Genomic DNA, 19,710 nt, shown 5'->3' on the forward strand with positions numbered 1-19,710 from the left:
TGTAAAGTATGCTGTTGAGTATATTGTTGAGTATTGTAAAGTATATTGTGCTAGGCTGAAAATGGTCCTCCAAAGATGTTCACATTCTAATTCCCTATACTTATAAATCTTACCTTATATGACAAAAGGGACTTTGCAGATGGATTAAATTGAAGATTTTGAGATTGAGAGACTGTCCTGAATCATCTCGGTGCATCTGATATACTTACAAACTTCATAAGAGAGGGGTAGGAGATCAAATAAAGTAGCAAGATATGTAAGGACAGAGTCAAAGGGCCAGGAGCCAAGAAATGAAGATAGCCTTTAGAGATCAAAGAAGGCAAGAAAATAACTTCTCCCCTGAAGTCTCCAGAAGGAATGTAGCCCTGCTGACACTTGGATTCTAGATTTCTGATCTCTGGGATGTAAGAGAATAAGCTTGTGTTGTTTTAAGCTACTAAGTTTGTGTTAATTTGCAACAGAGCAATAGTAAACTAAGATATTCCACTAAAGAGATGTAATTTTAAACAAGTCTAAAGTTAACCATATTCATAAACATATATTAATATTTAACTTACATATTATTATTGTTGATAATATTCATTAATGTGACAACATATTGCTGCTCAGTATAGCTTCTAAACAAAAATAAAGAGCTAGATTGTTATAAGGAATGGGACTGATAGCAAAACTTTTTCTGCTTTGGCATTGAATAAAGCTCTTAACAATTAGGAAAAGTAATAGTTTTCAAGCATGTTTCAACATTGGGTTCTTTGGATTCCTTAAATCCTATGTGGAGGTTCTTTAGTAATGATATACTTTTTAAAAATGTTGTGTTTCAAAATGTTCATGTTCAATATCTCCTTTTTCCTGTCCAAATCCACACAGATAAATGTGAAATAAGTGTCTAAATTTTCACTCTGGACTCTGTAGGGAGAAACTGGACTGCTCTTGAACTCACAGGTGAGAAGAAAATGATATCACTTATTTTCTTTACAGAATGAAAAAACAATAACACTTATTAAGAAACATTCTGCCAAGGTTAAGGGCTCATTGAATATGAAAACAAAACTCAAACTCTTCTTTGCTTGGAGTTTTTCTAAATTTGCCCTTAAATCCTTGTATTTTTCTTATCTTTTAGCCAACTGGATGATCATGATTAATGTGCCTTTAATCACAGGAGCTTCTTGAAGCTCCTTTTCACTACCTCAGAGGCAGCTGCTCCTCAGTGATGTCATGTTTCCTTCCTGACCTTGGGAGTGCCATTTAGAGGCAACCGTTTCCAGGGACTGAAAGGCTTCTGTATCTCAAGTCATGGTACCAAAATAGTCCATTAGCTGTGCTTTTCAACTTAGTTACGTCATAATGAATCAGTCTCTTCTCCTCTGAACAGTGTTGATGACTTTTCCCTACCTTTGTCAATTTCAGTATAAATGTGTACCCGCCAAGGCATCAGGAGGGGACTAAGGAAATCCTATAGGAGAACAATGACAGGAAATTGACATAGCCATTAAGATGTCTGGAAAAATTAAGTTAGAAGAAAGTGGGGCTTGGCTTATTGCCATTTTTGGAATAAGGAAAAAACTGCAGGCAAGGATGTCTCTAGAAAAGTTAACATAAAACTTAGAATAAGCATGGTTGTGTGCAAATTGAATTAAAATAAAGGATAATAATATGATAAATAGGAATAATAGTAGAAAATTACTTTTGGTGGGGAAGGGAAAGTAATAAACGTTGTAAATTGAGATTCAGATTTTTTTTTTTTTTCTTTTTTAGGAACAAAGATTTCCTGACCTTGGAAGCAAGTGCTGATGAAATTTCTCAGCACAGAGCTGATTCACTGAATTGAGGAATTAGAGAAAGGAAAGATTTGCTTTTCTTAAACATCTGTAAGGAAATATTAGGTTAAATATTTATAGGTTCAGAGAGAAGTCTATAATTACAAATCTTAGATAAATAAATGCAGTGTGTTAGAATCTGGTGACTTAGAAAAAATGACCTCATTCAGGAATAGGAATTCCTATAGGAATAGGAAAAAATGACCTCATTCAGGAATAGAAATTCCTCATACAATAGGAAGCAACTTTTACATTTTTTAAAGGAAATTCATCAATGATTATTTTGACCTCATCTCCATGTATCAGATGTTCAAATTTAAAGTCAATTAGGGAAATGAGTAACAATGAAAGAAAACTCTCATGAATGACTGCATGAAGCATGTGGGAATATATCATGCTTAAATTTATCCTTCTGCTGTAAAAACATACTTTCTTACTTTTGCCTGTTGACTTTGAATTATTTTCTTCTGGATTGGAGAAGATTACATGAAGTAAAAATTTAGCTCAGTAAAGAGTAGCTTGATACAGTCAATCATAGAGATTGGTAACTTCATTGATTTTCAGAGTTGGGAGAGACCTTCAAAACAATCTAACAAAATTCTCTCATGCACAGTTAAGACATCACTAGAATAAGTACCAGGATTATATACCAGGTTTCCTGATTTCCAAGCTGGTAAATTCCATATAAAACATATTGGATCAATAAACTATTCTATTAATTAATCTTGGAACATCATAGTCAAAAATATGAGTCAAATGCTCTATCACATATCATCCTCAAGGCTATAATAAAAAATATGCCTCATGGTAAGTAAACAATGGCTACCTCTCTGTATGCGGTAACAGAAAAAAGTGCTGTGAGAGGCCCATTTGGGGGACATTGCGTGGTCAGTTTGTCAGCTGAGTGAATGCTTCCTATGATCGCTTGCCACTTAGAACCTAAGGGCCTTGGGACAGTCAACTGTATCTACCTGATCCTTTGGTCAGTGGATCTACCACTGTCTAAGCCTTTATTTAGATTTTAAACATAAGTAACACAGGTAAATAGAAAAAGTCAAAGCTCAGATTAAAGAAAGGTAGCCATATAATGTGTTAGGTTCAACCATTTGCCTGTTGCAAAAGGGGAAAAGCAAAGCCATTTTTCTGGTTTCCAGTGAGATCAGGAAAGTCCAAGTTCCTGAGAGCAGCAGAGGAGACTTTATCCCAGAATCTAGAGAAGAAACGTTTCCATACATTGTTTCTCCTACTCTCAGTCAGGGGTAAGTCTAATAATTGTATCTCTAGCTGCACAAGTTTATGCATTTATTTAAAACCATGTATTGAAGGCAAGATACTTAATCTTTTTCAAGTTTCAGATTCCTCATCTAAAATAGGTACATTATTAGGACCAGGTTCAGCTTTGTTGTGAGGATTAGATAAGCTTGCAGGCAAAGCTCCTGGTACAGTCCCTGGCACATAGGAAGTGCTTAAATATCAGTAATGGTGATGTTGTAGAAAGAGGAAGAGGAGCTCATGAAGTTCTATTCCAGATGCTAAAGGAGCAGACGTAATCCTTGACCACAATGTAAACTTCCTGAAAGAAGCTCTGTCATGGCAGGATATGCTGTACTAAGTTTTATTTTGTTGTTGTTGTTTTAAAGCAGAAGGTTTTTGGATTATTTAACTTAGAAAACCTTCACACTACACTTGTTGGAGGTGTTCTCTCAATAACTAGAAATAAATAAATATTTATTTTATGAGAGAGTGAATCCAGGATAGATTTTATTATTAATAATCAATCCACTTTCCAAAAAGAATTTGAAGTAACTTATAATAAAAGCTATAGGCACCATGGCATCATTAAAACAAAGATTAAAAAATGAAGTGATTTGGAAAGATGCTTGAACCAGAAAGCCTTGATTAAGGATGGTTACTACAGTGGCACATAAAACTTACTGCAGAATAGTTCTTGGTAGTGATAATTCTCTTTATAAACGAAATGAGGCATATCAATTTATATTAGCTACATTTTCCCTGTGAGGTGAAATTTATCATGCAGCTAGTATCCTCAATGGATTTTATTGGCTAAAGTTATTTCTTTTATAAACCTTCATAAAACTTGAGGGCTTAGTGTTTAAAATTTACATTGTCTGAAGGCATTCTATAGGAAGCAACAGTAATCAAAGGTGAAACAGTTTATAAAGTTGACTTTCTGATAGTTCAGGAAGAGAAACTTAGATTGATTGGTGAGAATATCACATATGCATTACAGTCCCTGTTTTGTATTTATTGACTAATATAGATTTTGAACAAATCGAGAGAGCAATGAATATGACAGTCATATTTGCCTAAAATATCGTTATCGTTATTGTTATTGTGAGCTAGAGGAGATCCATCTGCTTTCAATAAAATGCTAGACACATATTTGACAAATTTATCTATTTTGTTACAAAAATTAAAGAACCTGGCTTGAGTTATTATTCAAATTAAACGGTGACATTCACAGGTGGATTACAGCCAATCAAGTGGTGCAAGCAAGGCAAAGAAGTTTCCCCATATCCTTTCTGGATCTCAAATGCTCACTCCCTTGAAACCTCAGAGGTCCTTACCATCGAGCAGAAATTCCTAACTAGGAATCAGCAGCAAAATTACACGAAGAATTTCTTCAGAATACTCTTCACATACCTCCCAAATTTCAATCCTCAAGAGTGAGGCTTGGGTGTGAATATTTTAAAAATAAAATTCCCAAGAGATTGTGTTGCAAATCCTGAATAAGAGCTCTGTCCTCAGAGTATCAAGAGATGTGTGGCTTCTAAAGAGGATGTAAAGGCAGGAGTTAGCTTCTGCTATTTAACTGCTTTTGATATAGTTCTTCTAGAATATTTTTTTGAGGAGAACAACATTTCTATAGTTCTAAAACTTGGGTTAGCTGCACAATATACTGAACTACAAGTAAATGGGGTTCCTGTGAAATGGATTTATTTATAATTATCCCTCTGCATGTCACAAACATGCCCAGCACTTTTGGTTTTGGTGAAATGGTCTTGAGCTTGGTAGTAAGCTCAGGTTAACATGCTATTTAAGGGCACTTCCAGAAAGCCACACTGATATTATGTGATCAGTAGAGAGAATGTTTAACTTCCTGTTTGACATGGTAAGAAGTCACATGTTCTGTAAGAAATAATTTTTATTTATTTAATGCCCACTTCATTCTAAAAAAGACTTGAAGTAGTGTGCAAATCCTTCAAGAGTAAGTTGGAGAAGAGGAAGTCTGGAATAGAGTCCTGTTTTATGCCATCTTCTTTTGATATTTGATCCACCATTGAGTCCATTTCTATTCATTTTAATTCCTTTGATGGTTTGAATATGAAATCATTTTGGGCTATCTGCACTCTTTCCCTTGGGATCTAGTTTCATGGCTATATAGAAATGACTTCTAAATTTACATCTTCTGCTCCAAATTTTCAACTGACTGCTTAAAAATCTCCACTTGCGTGTTTAGTAGCAAATAAAATGTATATGTCCAAGACAGATCTTTTGATTCCTTACCTCCCTCACACTGATCTTTCTTTTTCTAGTCTTCCCCATTTTTGTTGCTTATTTTAAAACCTTTGTATTCTATGTCTCTCCATCTCCTTGCCACCATCCTTGGCAAGCTACTACCTTGGAGTAGTCTAACAACTTCCACATTAGTCTGTTTCCACTTTTGTATGCTAGCATCCATTTTTTGCAAAGCAACCAGAGAGATGTTCTTATTACAGCCCAACTAACATTTCATTTAAGAGGATCCTTTGAGAAAGGTTTTAGCTACTGTACCCATTCAAATATATTAAGGCTAATATTGGTAAAATTTAAAAAAAACAACAACATTGAGGCTAAGAAGAGTTTTTTAATCAGCAAAATACAGGGTGAATGACACTGATCCATAAAATCAATATTTATGAGTAACCCACTTCAATTTAAAACTAATAAGGGTTGATGTATAAACTTTAAATGAAAGTAGTTGGTATAACAAAATATTTAAAATATTCTGCCTTGCTAGCTCATAATACCACCATAATTTTTCAGGAAGAGTTCAAGAAGAGGATTCAGAAGAATAGTCACTTGTTGATCCAGTTTGTTCTGGAAGTAGATGCTTTCTAAAATACCTCTTTGCAGTGATATACAGATTTCATATATATTTAATGTTTTCCCTGAACACTCTATCATATGTGAGAACTCAATCATGCCAACCTTAGTTCTGCCAACCCCTGTGCTTTTAAGAAACACAGCTCCTGAGTTGGTGCAAGATTTCTGTAGCTTCATATGACTGGAAGGTAAAATGTGAAATGGGGATTGGTGTCAGATGAAGCAGAAGTCAGGCTGTATATCTTTCAAGTGATGTTAAGAAGCTTAGAATTTATCCTGAAAGCAATGAGAATACAATTTACTCTCAATGACTTTCATTTGTTCTTATAAATCCTGCTGCTAAGTGAAAAGTCATTTATTAAGAGAAAACTTCCATTATTTCTTTCTTTCTTTTCTTTTTTTTTTTTTTTTTTTTTTTTCTTTTCTTTTTTTTTTTTTTGCTCTTGTTGCCCAGGCTGGAGAGCAATGGCACGATCTCAGCATCTCAGCTCACCACAACCTCCACCTCCTGGGTTCAAGCAATTATCCTGCCTCAGCCTCCTGAGTGGCTGGGATTACAGGCACACACTACCATACCCAGATAATTTTGTATTTTTAGTAGAAACAGGGTTTCTCCATATTGGTCAGGCTGGTCTGGAACTCCCGACCTCAGGTGATCCGCCTACCTTGGCCTCCCAAAATGCTGGGATTACAGGGGTGAGCCACTGTGCCTGGCCAAAAACTTCCATTATTTCTTTCTTTCTTTCTTTTTTTTAATTTAACAGAGTTTAACTGAACAGTTTGAGAACTGGGCAGCCTCCTCAGCCGGAGTAGGCTCAGAGACTCCAGCATAGTCACGTGGTGGAAGAAGATTTATGGACAGAGAAAGAAAAGTGGCATACAGAAAACAGAAGTGAGGTATAGAAACAGCCCGATTGGTTACAGCTCCATATTTGCCTTATTTGAAAGCAGTGTCAAGAGTTGACCTCTTTTGATTGGCCAAAATCCAATGATTGTCACAAGAGTAGGTCACAGTCTTGTTTACACATCTAGGTAGGTTACAATTCACTAAGTACAGAATAACCTTTAGGTCAAGCTTAAACTGTGTAAGGAGGCGGCTTTAGGCTAAATTTGATTTAACAATGTTAATGACATATTTATGATAACTATATTTTTGAAACAAAACATATTTGGTGGGAAGAATCATTGCAGGACTTTTCCTTAGTTCAGCTAAAGATAAGGCTCTTGTCCATCCCACAGCCACAAAAATTTAGGCTTGCAGATGGTTTAAAGGGCGAGTAAAGCAGGATTTTATTAAGTGAAAAGGGGAAATAAAGGGTTAGGGGGAACAGGGATCCTCTGCAAGGCCAGAGTCCCCTGCCACAGTGCTTCCCACCAGGCTGCGCGAATCCCAGGTTCACATAGGAAAAGGAGACGCCAGGCTCTTCCCTGCTGCAGACTCCCCAGGCTCCACCCCAGTGGGCAGGCTGGTTGGAGTTTCTCCAGGGACCCTCTCCCATCTGGCTGTCAAAGAATTATTTTAGAGTTTTATAAAACTCTGAGAAATAAAAATGAAATCCTAAGTCATCCAGCTGACTAAATGGATGCACCACCTCTTGGCCAAGGGAACCCCAGAGAAACCTCGAAAACTGAGTTCCTGCCATGATGTGTTGTTATACCCTCTCCATTGCTAAACACCATTAGGATTTCCTTACTACAGGTTAAACAGAAATCAGCCCTTTGGAAGGATGAGCTGCACTGCTGATATCAACCAATGGTCTGACACTGCCCCTTCCTTTTGCAGTTTCTGCACAACTAACCAGCATTCCTTCCTGATTATAGACTGCCCACAATGGAGTGGTTCTGGCCAGTTTACAGAGGATGCACAGTGAGGGTTTCTGTGTCCTCTGTTTCACCTTTTGATGTCAGAGGACAGAAAACTCCACCCTCTGATCATGCTAATGCTGCCAATTTTTGCACATGCATCCCATGGAGAGGCATGAAGCTCAACTGAGCATGTGCATGTTTCTCCTTTCATGACTATTCATGACTCCTCCTATAGTTTATTGAATACATATATTTGGCCATCCTATTCAACACAAATGCCCATCTTATTCTTCTGAACCTCAGTGTCTGTTTTTGGCTTCTGGCCAGGGACTACATTTCTCAGTCTGTCAGAATGACCATCCTGCAGGCAGCAATCTTTTAGGAGAAATAAAGCTCTTCTTTGCAAATTTATTAATCTCAGAATTCTTCAGTTGACAACTGTAACGTTTGGCTTAATAGAAAACAGCTGGATTCTTCTACTTGTCTCTTCATTCCATCTGTTGCAATATGTTGTTTTCATTGGAGTAGATGAAGAAAACCCAGGCTCATAGAGCTATGTAGTTGGAAAAAGGAGAACAATACATATCTCTGAAGAGATCTGGTGGACCTAGAGGTTCACTTTTTTTTTTTTTTTTGAGGCAGGGTCTTGCTGGAGTGTAGTGGCACGATCTTGGCTGACTCCAACCTCCACCTTACGGGCTCAAGTGATTCTCCTGCCTCAGCTTCCTGAGTAGCTGGGATTACAGGTGTGCGCCACCATGCCCAGCTAATTTTTGTATATTTAGTAGAGACGAGGTTTCACTATGTTGGCCAAGCTGGTCTCAAACTCCTGACCTCAAGTGAACCATCCGCCTTGGCCTGCCAAAGTGCTGGGATTACAGGCATGAGCTGCTGCTTCACCTTGAAAGCTATTGGGATGAAGAAGCTCTTCTCATACTCCAGCAACTCCATATAACATCTGGATGGAGAAGATAACCAGATTTGCTTGTTTGGCGTCTGCTTGTTGATCACATAGGTGCCTAGATCTCCACCCAGTTTAACAGTTAAGACACCACTCCCAAAGGAAACATCATAGTCCTCAAAGGTGTGTGGCTTGTCTGCAAGGTCTTCAAAAAACTCTGCCAAAGAGTCCAGCGTTTCCTCTGCTAGTCTTTCATAGGTGGTGTCATCTAGAGAGCCTAAGTGGCCCAAAGTTCCCGATTTCCTCAAATTCATCAAATAGACACTCTGTTTTTTGACATTCCGAATCTGGTTGAGGCCACGGAGGTTTGAACTGGCGTGGAGGGGTGTGCAGGTTGCATCGATGCCAGTGCGCAGGCTCCGGCGGCCTCAGAGCGGGGCCAACTCTGCCGGCCGCGGGGCCCGGGTGAGGGTCTGGGCCTGGGCGGGGCTGGGGGACGCCAGGAGGCCGGCGACTGCGTGGCGCCTGAGAGTCCACGTGCTGCTCCGGGTCTGCCCAGTTCCATCATTTCTAATGAAAAATGTTATTATGTGTTCCACCTCAAATCAATGTACACAAACAATTTTTGCATAAGAAAGACTACATAGCACTTGAACAACGAAAACAAATTTCTGTGAGAAATAAGATGTCATTCAAATACTACTTTCACATCAAATTTTTCTCTCTGTCAAGTCTTTGCCTGAAACTTTAATGTCTAAATATTAATGTTTATAGTGTATTTATTTAATGTGTTATAAAAAATTGTTATACTGATAAGAAAAAGTTTTCTGAAAAATAACTCTTCAAGAACCATGATGGCAGTCGTTAATGGTCATTATGGAATGTAAGTCTTTAGCAGTGATAAAGGATATTAAGTGAGGAATAATAATCAGGTTTTTTTGTTTTGAGTAGAATTGATTGTAGACAAGAATTATGTAGCTGAAAGAAGTAAGATAGAATGAATTAATTGCAGAGCTAGTTGACAAATAAATTTGACAGGACTTTTTGTTGTGTCAAAGAAATTGTTGACAGAGAATTCTCAGTGTTAGCAACTTTATGGGTGATAAAGTGCTCACTGAAATCAGTCACACAGGGACAGGTTAGGGAGAAAGATGATAAACTCTATGTAAAACTGATTTTGAAGCCTCTACAGGAAACCTGCATGGGGATGTCCAGTAGAGAGTTACATAAATTTTGAGCTCAGGAATGAGATCATGGCTGAAGTTAGAGGTTTGATAGTCATTATCAAATGGTGTTTGCATTCAGGTGACTGAATGGTATTGCTTAGGGAGACAGATAAAGGTGACACAGAGGAGAATCTAAGCACCACCAAATTTTAAAAGATGGGCATAAGTAGAGTTCACAAAAGACACTAAGAAGTAGCTTCTAAAGATAGGAGGAAAACCAAGAGAGGGTGAAGTCACAGAAATGAAGGAAAGGAAGCTTTTTAAGAAGAGAGAGTAGGCTGGGCACAGTGGCTCACGCCTCTAATCCCAGCACTTTTGGGGGCCGAGGTGGGCGGATCACGAGGTCAGGAGTTCGAGACCAGCCTGTTCAATATGGTGAGACTCCATCTCTACTAAAAATACAAAAAATTAGCCAGGCATGATGGCGCATGCCTGTAGTCCCAGCTACTTGTGAGACTGAGGCAGGAGAATTGCTTGAACACGGGAGGTGGAGGCCAAGATTGTGCTATTGCACTCCAGCCTGGGCAACTGAGCAAGACTCTGTTTCGGGGAGTAGGGGGAAAGAAGAGAGAGTATAATATTCAGTGGTGAGATGAGTTAAAACTGCAACATGTTTGTTGGATCTAGCAACAAGAGAATCCCACGTTATCTTGATAAGAATAATCTCAATGGGATATCTCAGGTCAGAAGCTACTTGGAATGTGTTGAGGAATGTGTTAAATTAGAAGGAAACCTGAGAGAATCACCTGGTATAGCTGATATCCTTATACATAAAAGTCAGAACATTTGTATTCAGAAACTCCTTTGGGAAGGTCTGATAGCACCTATTGTGTTTCCACAAACTTCTTATCTGCACAAGGAGAGATGAAAACACCTCTTAACATTTATCTCACTCTTTCTCTTTTTTTGTTTGATACAGAGTCTCACTCTGTTGCACGGCTGGAATACAGTGGCATGATTATAGCTCACTGGAACCTCAAACTCTGAGCTCAAGTGATTACTCTGTCTTTAATTTTCCAATCTAAACAGTGGCTAACTTAAATTTTATTTTACCGAATTTAATTTACAAACTTAACTTGATTCTTAGTATATTATAGATTTATGTCACAATAACAAAATATTTTGCATGACTGGAATAATTTTTGATGGGCAAACAGATCCTCTCCTTTGATAGCTTCACACAAGTTAATCCTTTCTCAAGCATATAAACAGACATTTCTCAAGCATATAAATTCATGTTGGTGTTTACTTGGACAGAATTTGAACATGGATACCAAGTATGTTTTAAAACAATTACAAATAATCTTAGGAAAGACAGAAATTATAGACTTGAAACAGTTTTTTTTTCCTCTGAAAAATATAATTTTTTAAAGTTTGATTGTTTAATTGGAGATTGTGTTCTTAGATTAATATTAGATGTTTTTAAATGTAATTTTTATGTCACTGTCCAATTTGAAAAATACTTTTAGCTATGCTCTTTCAATTCCTTTAACAACCATGTCAAGTAGATATTATCTTAAGTAATTTCTCCATAAATTGTACTCTTAGTAAGTGTAGTCAGAATGAAAAAGAAAATCTAAGTCTTGTCATTCAAAGTCTTCTGATGTCCAATTTAGAAACACCTGAAGTTTTATTCAGATATATTTGTACTTACTTATAAACTGTTCTAACTAGGACTTGAGATGGCTCAGAGGATGCTATTATGCAAATAATAGCAAGATAAAATAATTAAAAATAAGTAAGAGAGAAGATGAAAAGGAAAATAAGGCATAATGGAGCTAGAATATTAGGTCATTATATCAAACACATGTCATGTAGCCACATAAATGCCCCAAGAGACAAACCATGCATTATTTCTTTTTTTAATATAAAGCAGCATAGGTTACACAAGTGCACAAATCTTAAATGTACAGCTCAATGACTTTTCTCACATAAATGTGTGTATAACCACCCCGATCAAATTATAAAACATTCTCATCAGCCTGATGTCATCTTTATTTTTCCTCTAAAGGTAACCACTATTCTGACTTTTATCATGTGTTAGTTTTGCTTATTTTTGAACTTCATATAAATGGCATTATACAGTTTGTGTCTGATTGCTTTTGCTCAACAGAATGTCTTTGAGATTCACTTTTCTCTCACTTTTGTTTAGAATTTTGTTATATGAACATATGACAATTAATTTATACATTCTACTACTGTTGAACATTTGGTTGTTTCAAGTTTTGGCCTATTACAAATCAATCTATTATGAATATTTTTGTACATGTACATGTGAATAAAACCACTTGTTTTTGTTGGGTATGTTCCCAGGAGTGGAATTGTTGCATAATATTTTAGTTTAGTAGGTCCTGCCAAGTAATTTTCTGAAGTTGTTATACTGATTTATACTTCAATCAGCAATATAAAAGAGTTCCCATTGCCCATATCTTCATCATGACTTTGTGTTTCCAGTCTTAATGTTAGCCATTTTCATGGGTGGGTCGTGGTATCTTATTGTGCTTTTAATTCACATTTCTCTGATAACTAATGATGAGTATGCCTTCACATGTTTAGTGGCCATTTTGATATTTTCTTTTGTGAAACTTTTATGAGTCTTTGGTTCAGTTTAACTTGGGTTGCTTGTTAGATGTATATCTTAGAAATATCTTCTTCCAATTATGGCTTGTCTTTCCATTATTGTAATATTATCTTCTGATGAACAGAAAGTTTAATTTTAATGAGGTCCAATTTATCAATCTTTTCTTTTAAGTCTAGTGCTTTCTGTGTCCTGTTTAAGATGTTTTTGCCAGTGTTATTGTCATGCAGATATTCTTCTAATTCTTTTTTAGGCCATACATTTGACCCTAAATTTTTTTTTAACAGCCAGACAAGAAAAGAATGCACAACCAAGTACAGAATTCATAGTGTTCATAAGGTGAAAAATAAAACTGTTGTTCAGGAAATATTCTAGTAAAAAGTCAGAGTAGAACTTCTCCTCTAGGTCTGCATATGGCTTATAATAATAAAAACCCTCAAAAATATCCTTACAATACTGGCAGTGCTGAGTTGCTTCCTATAACATCCCTCAATATAACCTATTACTTCATGCTGAAGGGCAAGTGACTATAGACATTCTCTTGGAGTCAATATAAGGCAGATTTAATTCTGGAGTAGATCACAGAATATCTAGGTGATTTTCATACATAGCACTTTCTTACATAAAGTTTTTGAAAGGTTTTGGGTAACTTTAAGATTTTACTCCTAAAGAGATATTGTAATACAGTTATTTCATGTTGCCTTTTTATTACACACCATATGCTTTAGCAATTGGGAAACCCGATAAAGACATATTCTCACATAGAAAGCTACCCTCTTATAGCTGGAACATGTGTAGAAGAAGCAATTTTGGCATAACCAAATAACCCATTAGGCAGAAAAAATGTTTGTGAAGCCTATCAGCAACACACAGGCACTGAGATAATTTTTTTTTTTTTTAATAATGTGATGTTTCCAAACCAGTACTAAAATCATTCACTGTGTTAATAGCACTTAGATTATCTTTACTTTATTTTTTAAAAAATTAAATAATATAAATGGATGACACCCAAAATCCTGTTTTTTACTTATGTCCCCTAAATTTTGCTCAGTCCGTAGGTTAGAGGTAACACCTTTTGGCATTATAAGGGATTTGCTTTTATTTTATTTTATATGTTTATTTATTTATTTTGAGAAGGAGTCTCAGTCTGTCGCGCAGGCTGGAGTGCAGTGGCTTGATCTGGGCTCACCGCAAGCTCCGCCTCCCAGGTTCACGCCATTCTCCTGCCTCAGCCTCCCAGTAGCTGGGACTACAGGCCCCCGCCAGTAAGCGTGGCTAATTTTTTTTGTATTTTTAGTAGAGACTGGGTTTCACCGTGTTAGCCAGGATGGTCGGGATTTACCTTTTATTTTTAAGAAATAATGATAATCCTCTTCAACTCTTACCTTGAGTCCCATTTCTGCCACTCTGTCTTCAGAGGCAACCACTGTAATGAGTTTGCTGTGTATAATGATTTGCTCCTCATCACAAGGAATATGTTTGGTGTAGAATATTAGTAAAACAAGGAAAAGGAAAAGAAAACAATGAACATTACTGATAATACCACAGCTCAGAGATGACACCAGTTGTTTGCCCTTATGGCTGTTTTCCATGGATAGCATACAAATGCCTACAACATAAGTTACATAATGTTTCCATAGGTGATATAAATTAGTGATTAAGAGGAAAGACCCAAAGTAGGCAGCCTAAGTGCACATTCCAACTCTGCTATTTAGTAGCTCCCTAGGTTACTCTACCCACATAAACAGACACACACACGCATACACACACACACAGACACACACATACACATTACAGTATAATATTAGATGAGGGCAAAAGTAATTGCGGTGTTTGCATTGTTGGAATTTTCCATTTGATACTGGAATACCTTCTTAACTAAATGTGCTTATGTTATACATCATATTAATGGGCACTTCTCACTTTATTTCTTTTTGCTGACGACTTATTACTTGGTGTTTATTTTATGTTTATTTTAGACTATGGAAATGATGTTAGACTTAAAAGTAAATTTGAGCGATTTTCTTATTTGAGTTCAAAATGGGCCATAACGCAGCAACACAACTCGCAACATCAACAGCATGTTTGACCCAGGAACCGCTAATGAAAGTACAGTGCATTGGTGGTTCAAGAAGTTTTGCCAAGGAGACAAGAGCCTTGAAGATGACGAGCATAGTGGTCAGCCATCGGAAGCTGACAACGACCAATTGAGAGCAATCGTGGAAGCTGATTTTTTTTCACAACTACAGAAGTTGCCAAAGAACTCAACGCAGACCATTCTACAGTCATTTGGCGTTTGAAGCAAATTGGAAAGATAAAAAAGCTCAATAAATGGGTGCCTCAGGAGCTGAGTGAAAAATCAAAAAAGCCATCTTTTTGAAGTGTCATATTCTCTTATGCTGTGCAACAACAACAAACCATTTCTCAGTCAGATTGTGACATGCAATGAAAAGTGGATTTTATATGACAGCCGGCGACAACCAACTCCGTGGTTGCACCAAGAGGAAGCTCCAAAGCACTTCCCAAAGCCAAACTTGCACCAAAAAAAGGTCATGGTCACTGTTGGCAGTCTGTTGCTGGTCTGATCCACTACGGCTTTCTGAATACCGGCGAAACCATTACAACTGAGAAGTATGCTCAGCAAACTGATGAGGTGCACCAAAAACTGCAACGCCCTGCAGCCAGCATTGGTCAGCAGAAAGGGTCCATTTCTTCTCCATGGCAAAGACCACATGTTGCACAACCAACGTTTCAAAAGTTAAATAAATTGAGCTACAAAATGTTGCCTCATCCACCACATTAGCCTGACCTCTTGCCAACCAACTACCACTTCTTCAAGCATCTCAATAGCTTTTTGCAGGGAAAGCACTTCCACAACCAGCAGGATGCAGAAAATGCTTTCCAAGAGTTCGTTGAATCCTGAAGCATGGATTTTTATGCTACAGGAATAAACACACTTATTTCTCGTTGACAAAAATGTATTGATTGCAGTGGTTTCTATTTTGACTACTAAAGATATATTTGAGCCTAGTTATAATGATTTAAAATTCACGGTCTTAAACCACAGTTACATTTGCACCAACCTATACCTCTGCCTGGACCCTCTTTTAATTATGGTTTATGCCCATTTCTGTCTTACAGATGAAGAAACTAAAGCACAGGGTAGTTAAGCAATGTATGCAAGGAAAGGAGTCGGGGCAAAGAAAGTTGTTATAGACAAGGAAGTCTTCAAAAAAGGATAGGGTGCACTTTTTCTTTTTTTTTTTTTTGAGATGGAGTTTCACTTTTATTGCCCAGGCTGGAGTGCAATGGCCTGATCTCAGCTCACCACAACCTCTGCCTCCCGGGTTCAAGCGATTCTCCTGCCCCAGTCTCCTGAGTACAGGTGTGTGCCACCACACCCGGGTAATTTTGTAATTTTAGTAGAGACGGGGTTTCTCCATGTTGGTCAGGCTGGTCTTGAACTTCCAACCTCAGGTGATCCTCCCACTTTGGCCTCCCAAAGTGCTGGGATTACAGGCCTGAGTCACTTCGCCTGGCCGGGGTGTACATTTTTAAAATAACATTTCTATTTTGGAATAACTTTAGTTTTACAGAAAAGTTGCAAAGATAATTCTTAGTGTTCCAGTATACCTCTCACCTAGTTTTCTCCTAATGTTAACATCTTACATTACCATGATACATTTGTCAGAATTACAGCTAATGTTGGTATATTACTTTGTTGAGATTTTTCCAGTTTTCCCATCAATGTCCTTTTTTCCTGCTCCAGGATCCAATTCAGGAAACCACATTGCATTTAGTTAAACTCGTTTTTCAAGATGAATAATAATTGGCTGAACAAAGGGGAGGACAGAAAGCTTCAGCAACGAGGTAGCTGTTGGGCAATGCAAATAAAGGTATTGAGCGGGACTGAGCAGAGAGATGTGGGGTGTGATGAGGGGGCGGAATTGACTGGAGCAGGCTGAGTAGCAGGCAATAAGGAGTAGAAAGACTTGAAAAATGATTTTGGATAGGGCAAGAACAAAACAACTAAGTAGAGCAGGACAGACAAGGGACCAAGGGTATTTAAGGAAATTGGGAAAAGAACATAGATTTCCAGCCCTTCCTGCTTAGATCTGGTCCTAGAGAGAGTCAGAGAAGAATTCCTAGAAGAGGCTGAGGGGCAGAAAATCCACTATGCTAAGGCCACATTGCACTCTTTGTGATGAGCCCTGTTAATGCTACCTACCTACTATGGGAAAACAGTTATCACTTATTTATATCATGTTATGACCTGTCTTATGTGCCAGGCACAGTACTTTCTGTGGTGCTTTTCCTTGCAGTTGCATAGCGAAAGCTCCTAATGCCTTATGGTACTTTTGCATAAGGTACTTTCTGTGCTTAGCACATGGGATAGATCATAATACTTTCAGTACCTTCTTTCTCTTTCTGTACACACACACACACACACACACACAGAGTCATCTAGTTCTTACACCAGTCTTTTAGTGTAATAATAAAGCCTATTATAGAAAAGGAAACTGAGGTTTACAAATGTCATGCAATTTGCCTAAGTCAAACTACCAATAAGTTATGGAGCTTGAAATTGAACCAACCTCTAACTAACTGCAAAGCCTGTCTTTCATTGTCTCGCTCAATCTAAAATCTTCTGAATTATTCTTATCAGAGTTCATAGTGTAATTCTCTTTATCTTTCAAGAGAATTGCTAAGTGCTACACAATTGTATTTCACCAGCGATTTTCTGAAGGAATCCACTTGGGACTTTGATGATCTGAAGCACTCCTTCAAGGCTCCACACATGTCTGTTCTTTCATGGGTAGTAGTTACGCAATATGGAAACCCTCGAAGGAGATCAGTCATTTGAGTAATGGAGTAAGTTGACCCTTAGTGGGCTAATTATATATTTTCAAAGTTCAACTAACTTAGGCAGTTAGCTTATGATCTAAATTGCTGTGTAGAGCTTCTGCTTTCACATTTTGGTTTGGAACTAGAGCCAGAATGGAGACGAATAACTTGGAAAGTGGCAAGAAGAAGCTACTGGCAGTGGCGTGGGGGGCTTTCAATATGCAACTGGAAGGAAAAGGAAGCTACATGACCTTTTCCTTGCTTCAATTTCCTTTTGAAAATTAGTGTCCCTGACAGGGGAAATACTTGAGGCAAGGTCTTCAAAGCACCACCATCTGACCTCTCCCTTCATATTTTTCCTTCTTTCTCTCTACCAGTTCTTTTCAGAATTTCAGGTTTTCTTCTAGGCTTTTGGAATAAAATAATACTAATCAGGAACATACTGTCTCAATTTGGCAAAATCATTAAAAATTCAGCATTGGTTCTATCACAATATTGACCTTTAAGACTGATGAACTGACATTTTCTTGGCATTCTCTTGAAATTGTATTCAGTACTTTTCATGAATTATCTCTGAATTATTACTGATTGTCTTTTAGTCTTGCCTGGGTCTCCTTCTACCTCAGTAGTTTTATGCTTCTCAAATTCCCTGACTAATTCCTCCTTTTCCAACTGATAAATGTTAAAGTTCCTTGGTTCTCAGTTTCTGGCCTTGATCCCTTCTCTAACTACAGTCCTTCCTTAGAAGAATTCACTCAGGCGCATGGCGTTAAAAATCATCTGCGTAATGCCAGCCAACCAAATTACATGTCCATCTCTCACTATTCTCCCAAATTCAGGAGTTGTGTATCTATTTGACAACCTGTTTTCTTGAATGTCTTATAATCATCTCTAACTTACCAAGTTCAAACTGAATTCTTGCGACCCCAAACTTTTTTTCCCCAACTCTTTCCCATCACACTAAATGGCAGCAACTTCCAACCATTTGCTGAAGCCCAAATTTTAGGATTCACAGTTGGTTTCTTGAGGTGTCTCACTCCCCAGTTCAATCCATAATCAAGTTTCATTGACTCTACCTAAATGTGACCACTTATTTCTACTTTCATTCAAATAACCATTTTGTTCATTTTTTTAATACAGTGATACCTTCTACCTGGCCTTCTTGCTTCCATTCTTGCCCACTGACCATCTATTTTCTATAAGGCATCCAGAGTTATCTTTTAAATTTATAAAGTATATCTGTTACTCTCATGATCAAAGTCTTCCAACACCTTCCCATTGCACATAAGGTAAAACTCAAACTACTGGCCGGGCGCGGTGGCTCAAGCCTGTAATCCCAGCACTTTGGGAGGCCGAGACGGGCGGATCACGAGGTCAGGAGATCGAGACCATCCTGACTAACACGGTGAAACCCCGTCTCTACTAAAAACACAAAAAAAACTAGCCGGGCGAGGTGGTGGGCGCCTGTAGTCCCAGCTACTCGGGAGGCTGAGGCAGGAGAATGGCGTAAACCCGGGAGGCGGAGCTTGCAGTGAGCTGAGATCTGGCCACTGCACTCCAGTCCGGGCGACAGAGCGAGACTCCGCCTCAAAAAAAAAAAAAAAAAAACTCAAACTACTTACCATATGTGTTAGGTTGTTCTTGCATTGCTATAAATAAATACCCGAGACTAGGTAATTTATTTAAAAAAGAGGTTTAATTGGCTCATGGTTCTGTATGGAAAGCATAGAAGCATCTGCTTTCCATTGAGAGGGGAAAGGTGCTACACACTTGTAAATGACCAGATCTCATTAGAACTTACTCACTGTTGTGAAGACAGTACCAAGGGGGATGGTGCAAAACTACTCATAAGAAATTCACCCCCATGAGCCAATCACCTTCCACTAGGTCCTATTTCCATCAATGGGAATAACATTTCAATATAGGATTGAGTGCAGACACACATCCAAACACTATCTCCATGCCTTCAAGACACTATACAATGTGTCCCTGCTTACCTTTCTGACTTCATGTCTTGTCACTTTCTCCATTTCTATTTTTGAGTAATCTGCTTGTGCTTCCTCAAACAGGCCAAGATTGTTCCCTCTGAATCTCTTATGATTTCCTGTCCATAATTCTTCCGTCCTTCATACAGCTGACTTCTTCATGTGGTTAAGTGTTTGCTTAAATGAAACTTTCTTGGATAGGTTTTCCTTCACCACTCAATCAATACCAGTCCGTTCTTGGACACAAGAGCTGAATAGAGCTGAACATTGTGTTCCTGCCTTACTAAAATATAAACTTCGCAAGGACAGAAACCTCCTATCTTAGTACATAGTAAGCACTCACAAGTTGTTGATCGTTTGAATTCCTCATCTCTTTTCTCCCGATCCCTTCTAATTCTAAAATTCCGTAATTTTTGAAATGTACAAATGTTACATTTGCATCTTA

At 37.9% G+C, this 19,710-nt stretch overlaps 1 pseudogene across 1 annotated transcript in view; it reads right to left on the minus strand.

Moving 5' to 3' along the window:
* Positions 1-1,339: 1,339 nt before the first annotated feature.
* The window catches only part of LOC117090837, a 28,146-nt pseudogene continuing 9,775 nt past the window's right edge, over positions 1,340-19,710 (minus strand). Inside the window, exons 2-3 of the transcript XR_004440142.1 lie at positions 8,631-9,201; positions 1,340-1,453 (exon numbers count right to left, since the gene is read on the minus strand). The product of XR_004440142.1 is annotated as a frataxin, mitochondrial-like (transcript). The remainder of the gene's footprint in view (positions 1,454-8,630; positions 9,202-19,710) is intronic.

This window comes from Trachypithecus francoisi, unplaced genomic scaffold (genome assembly GCF_009764315.1).
Source record: "Trachypithecus francoisi isolate TF-2019V2 unplaced genomic scaffold, Tfra_2.0 Lachesis_group11, whole genome shotgun sequence".
NCBI lineage: Eukaryota > Metazoa > Chordata > Mammalia > Primates > Cercopithecidae > Trachypithecus > Trachypithecus francoisi.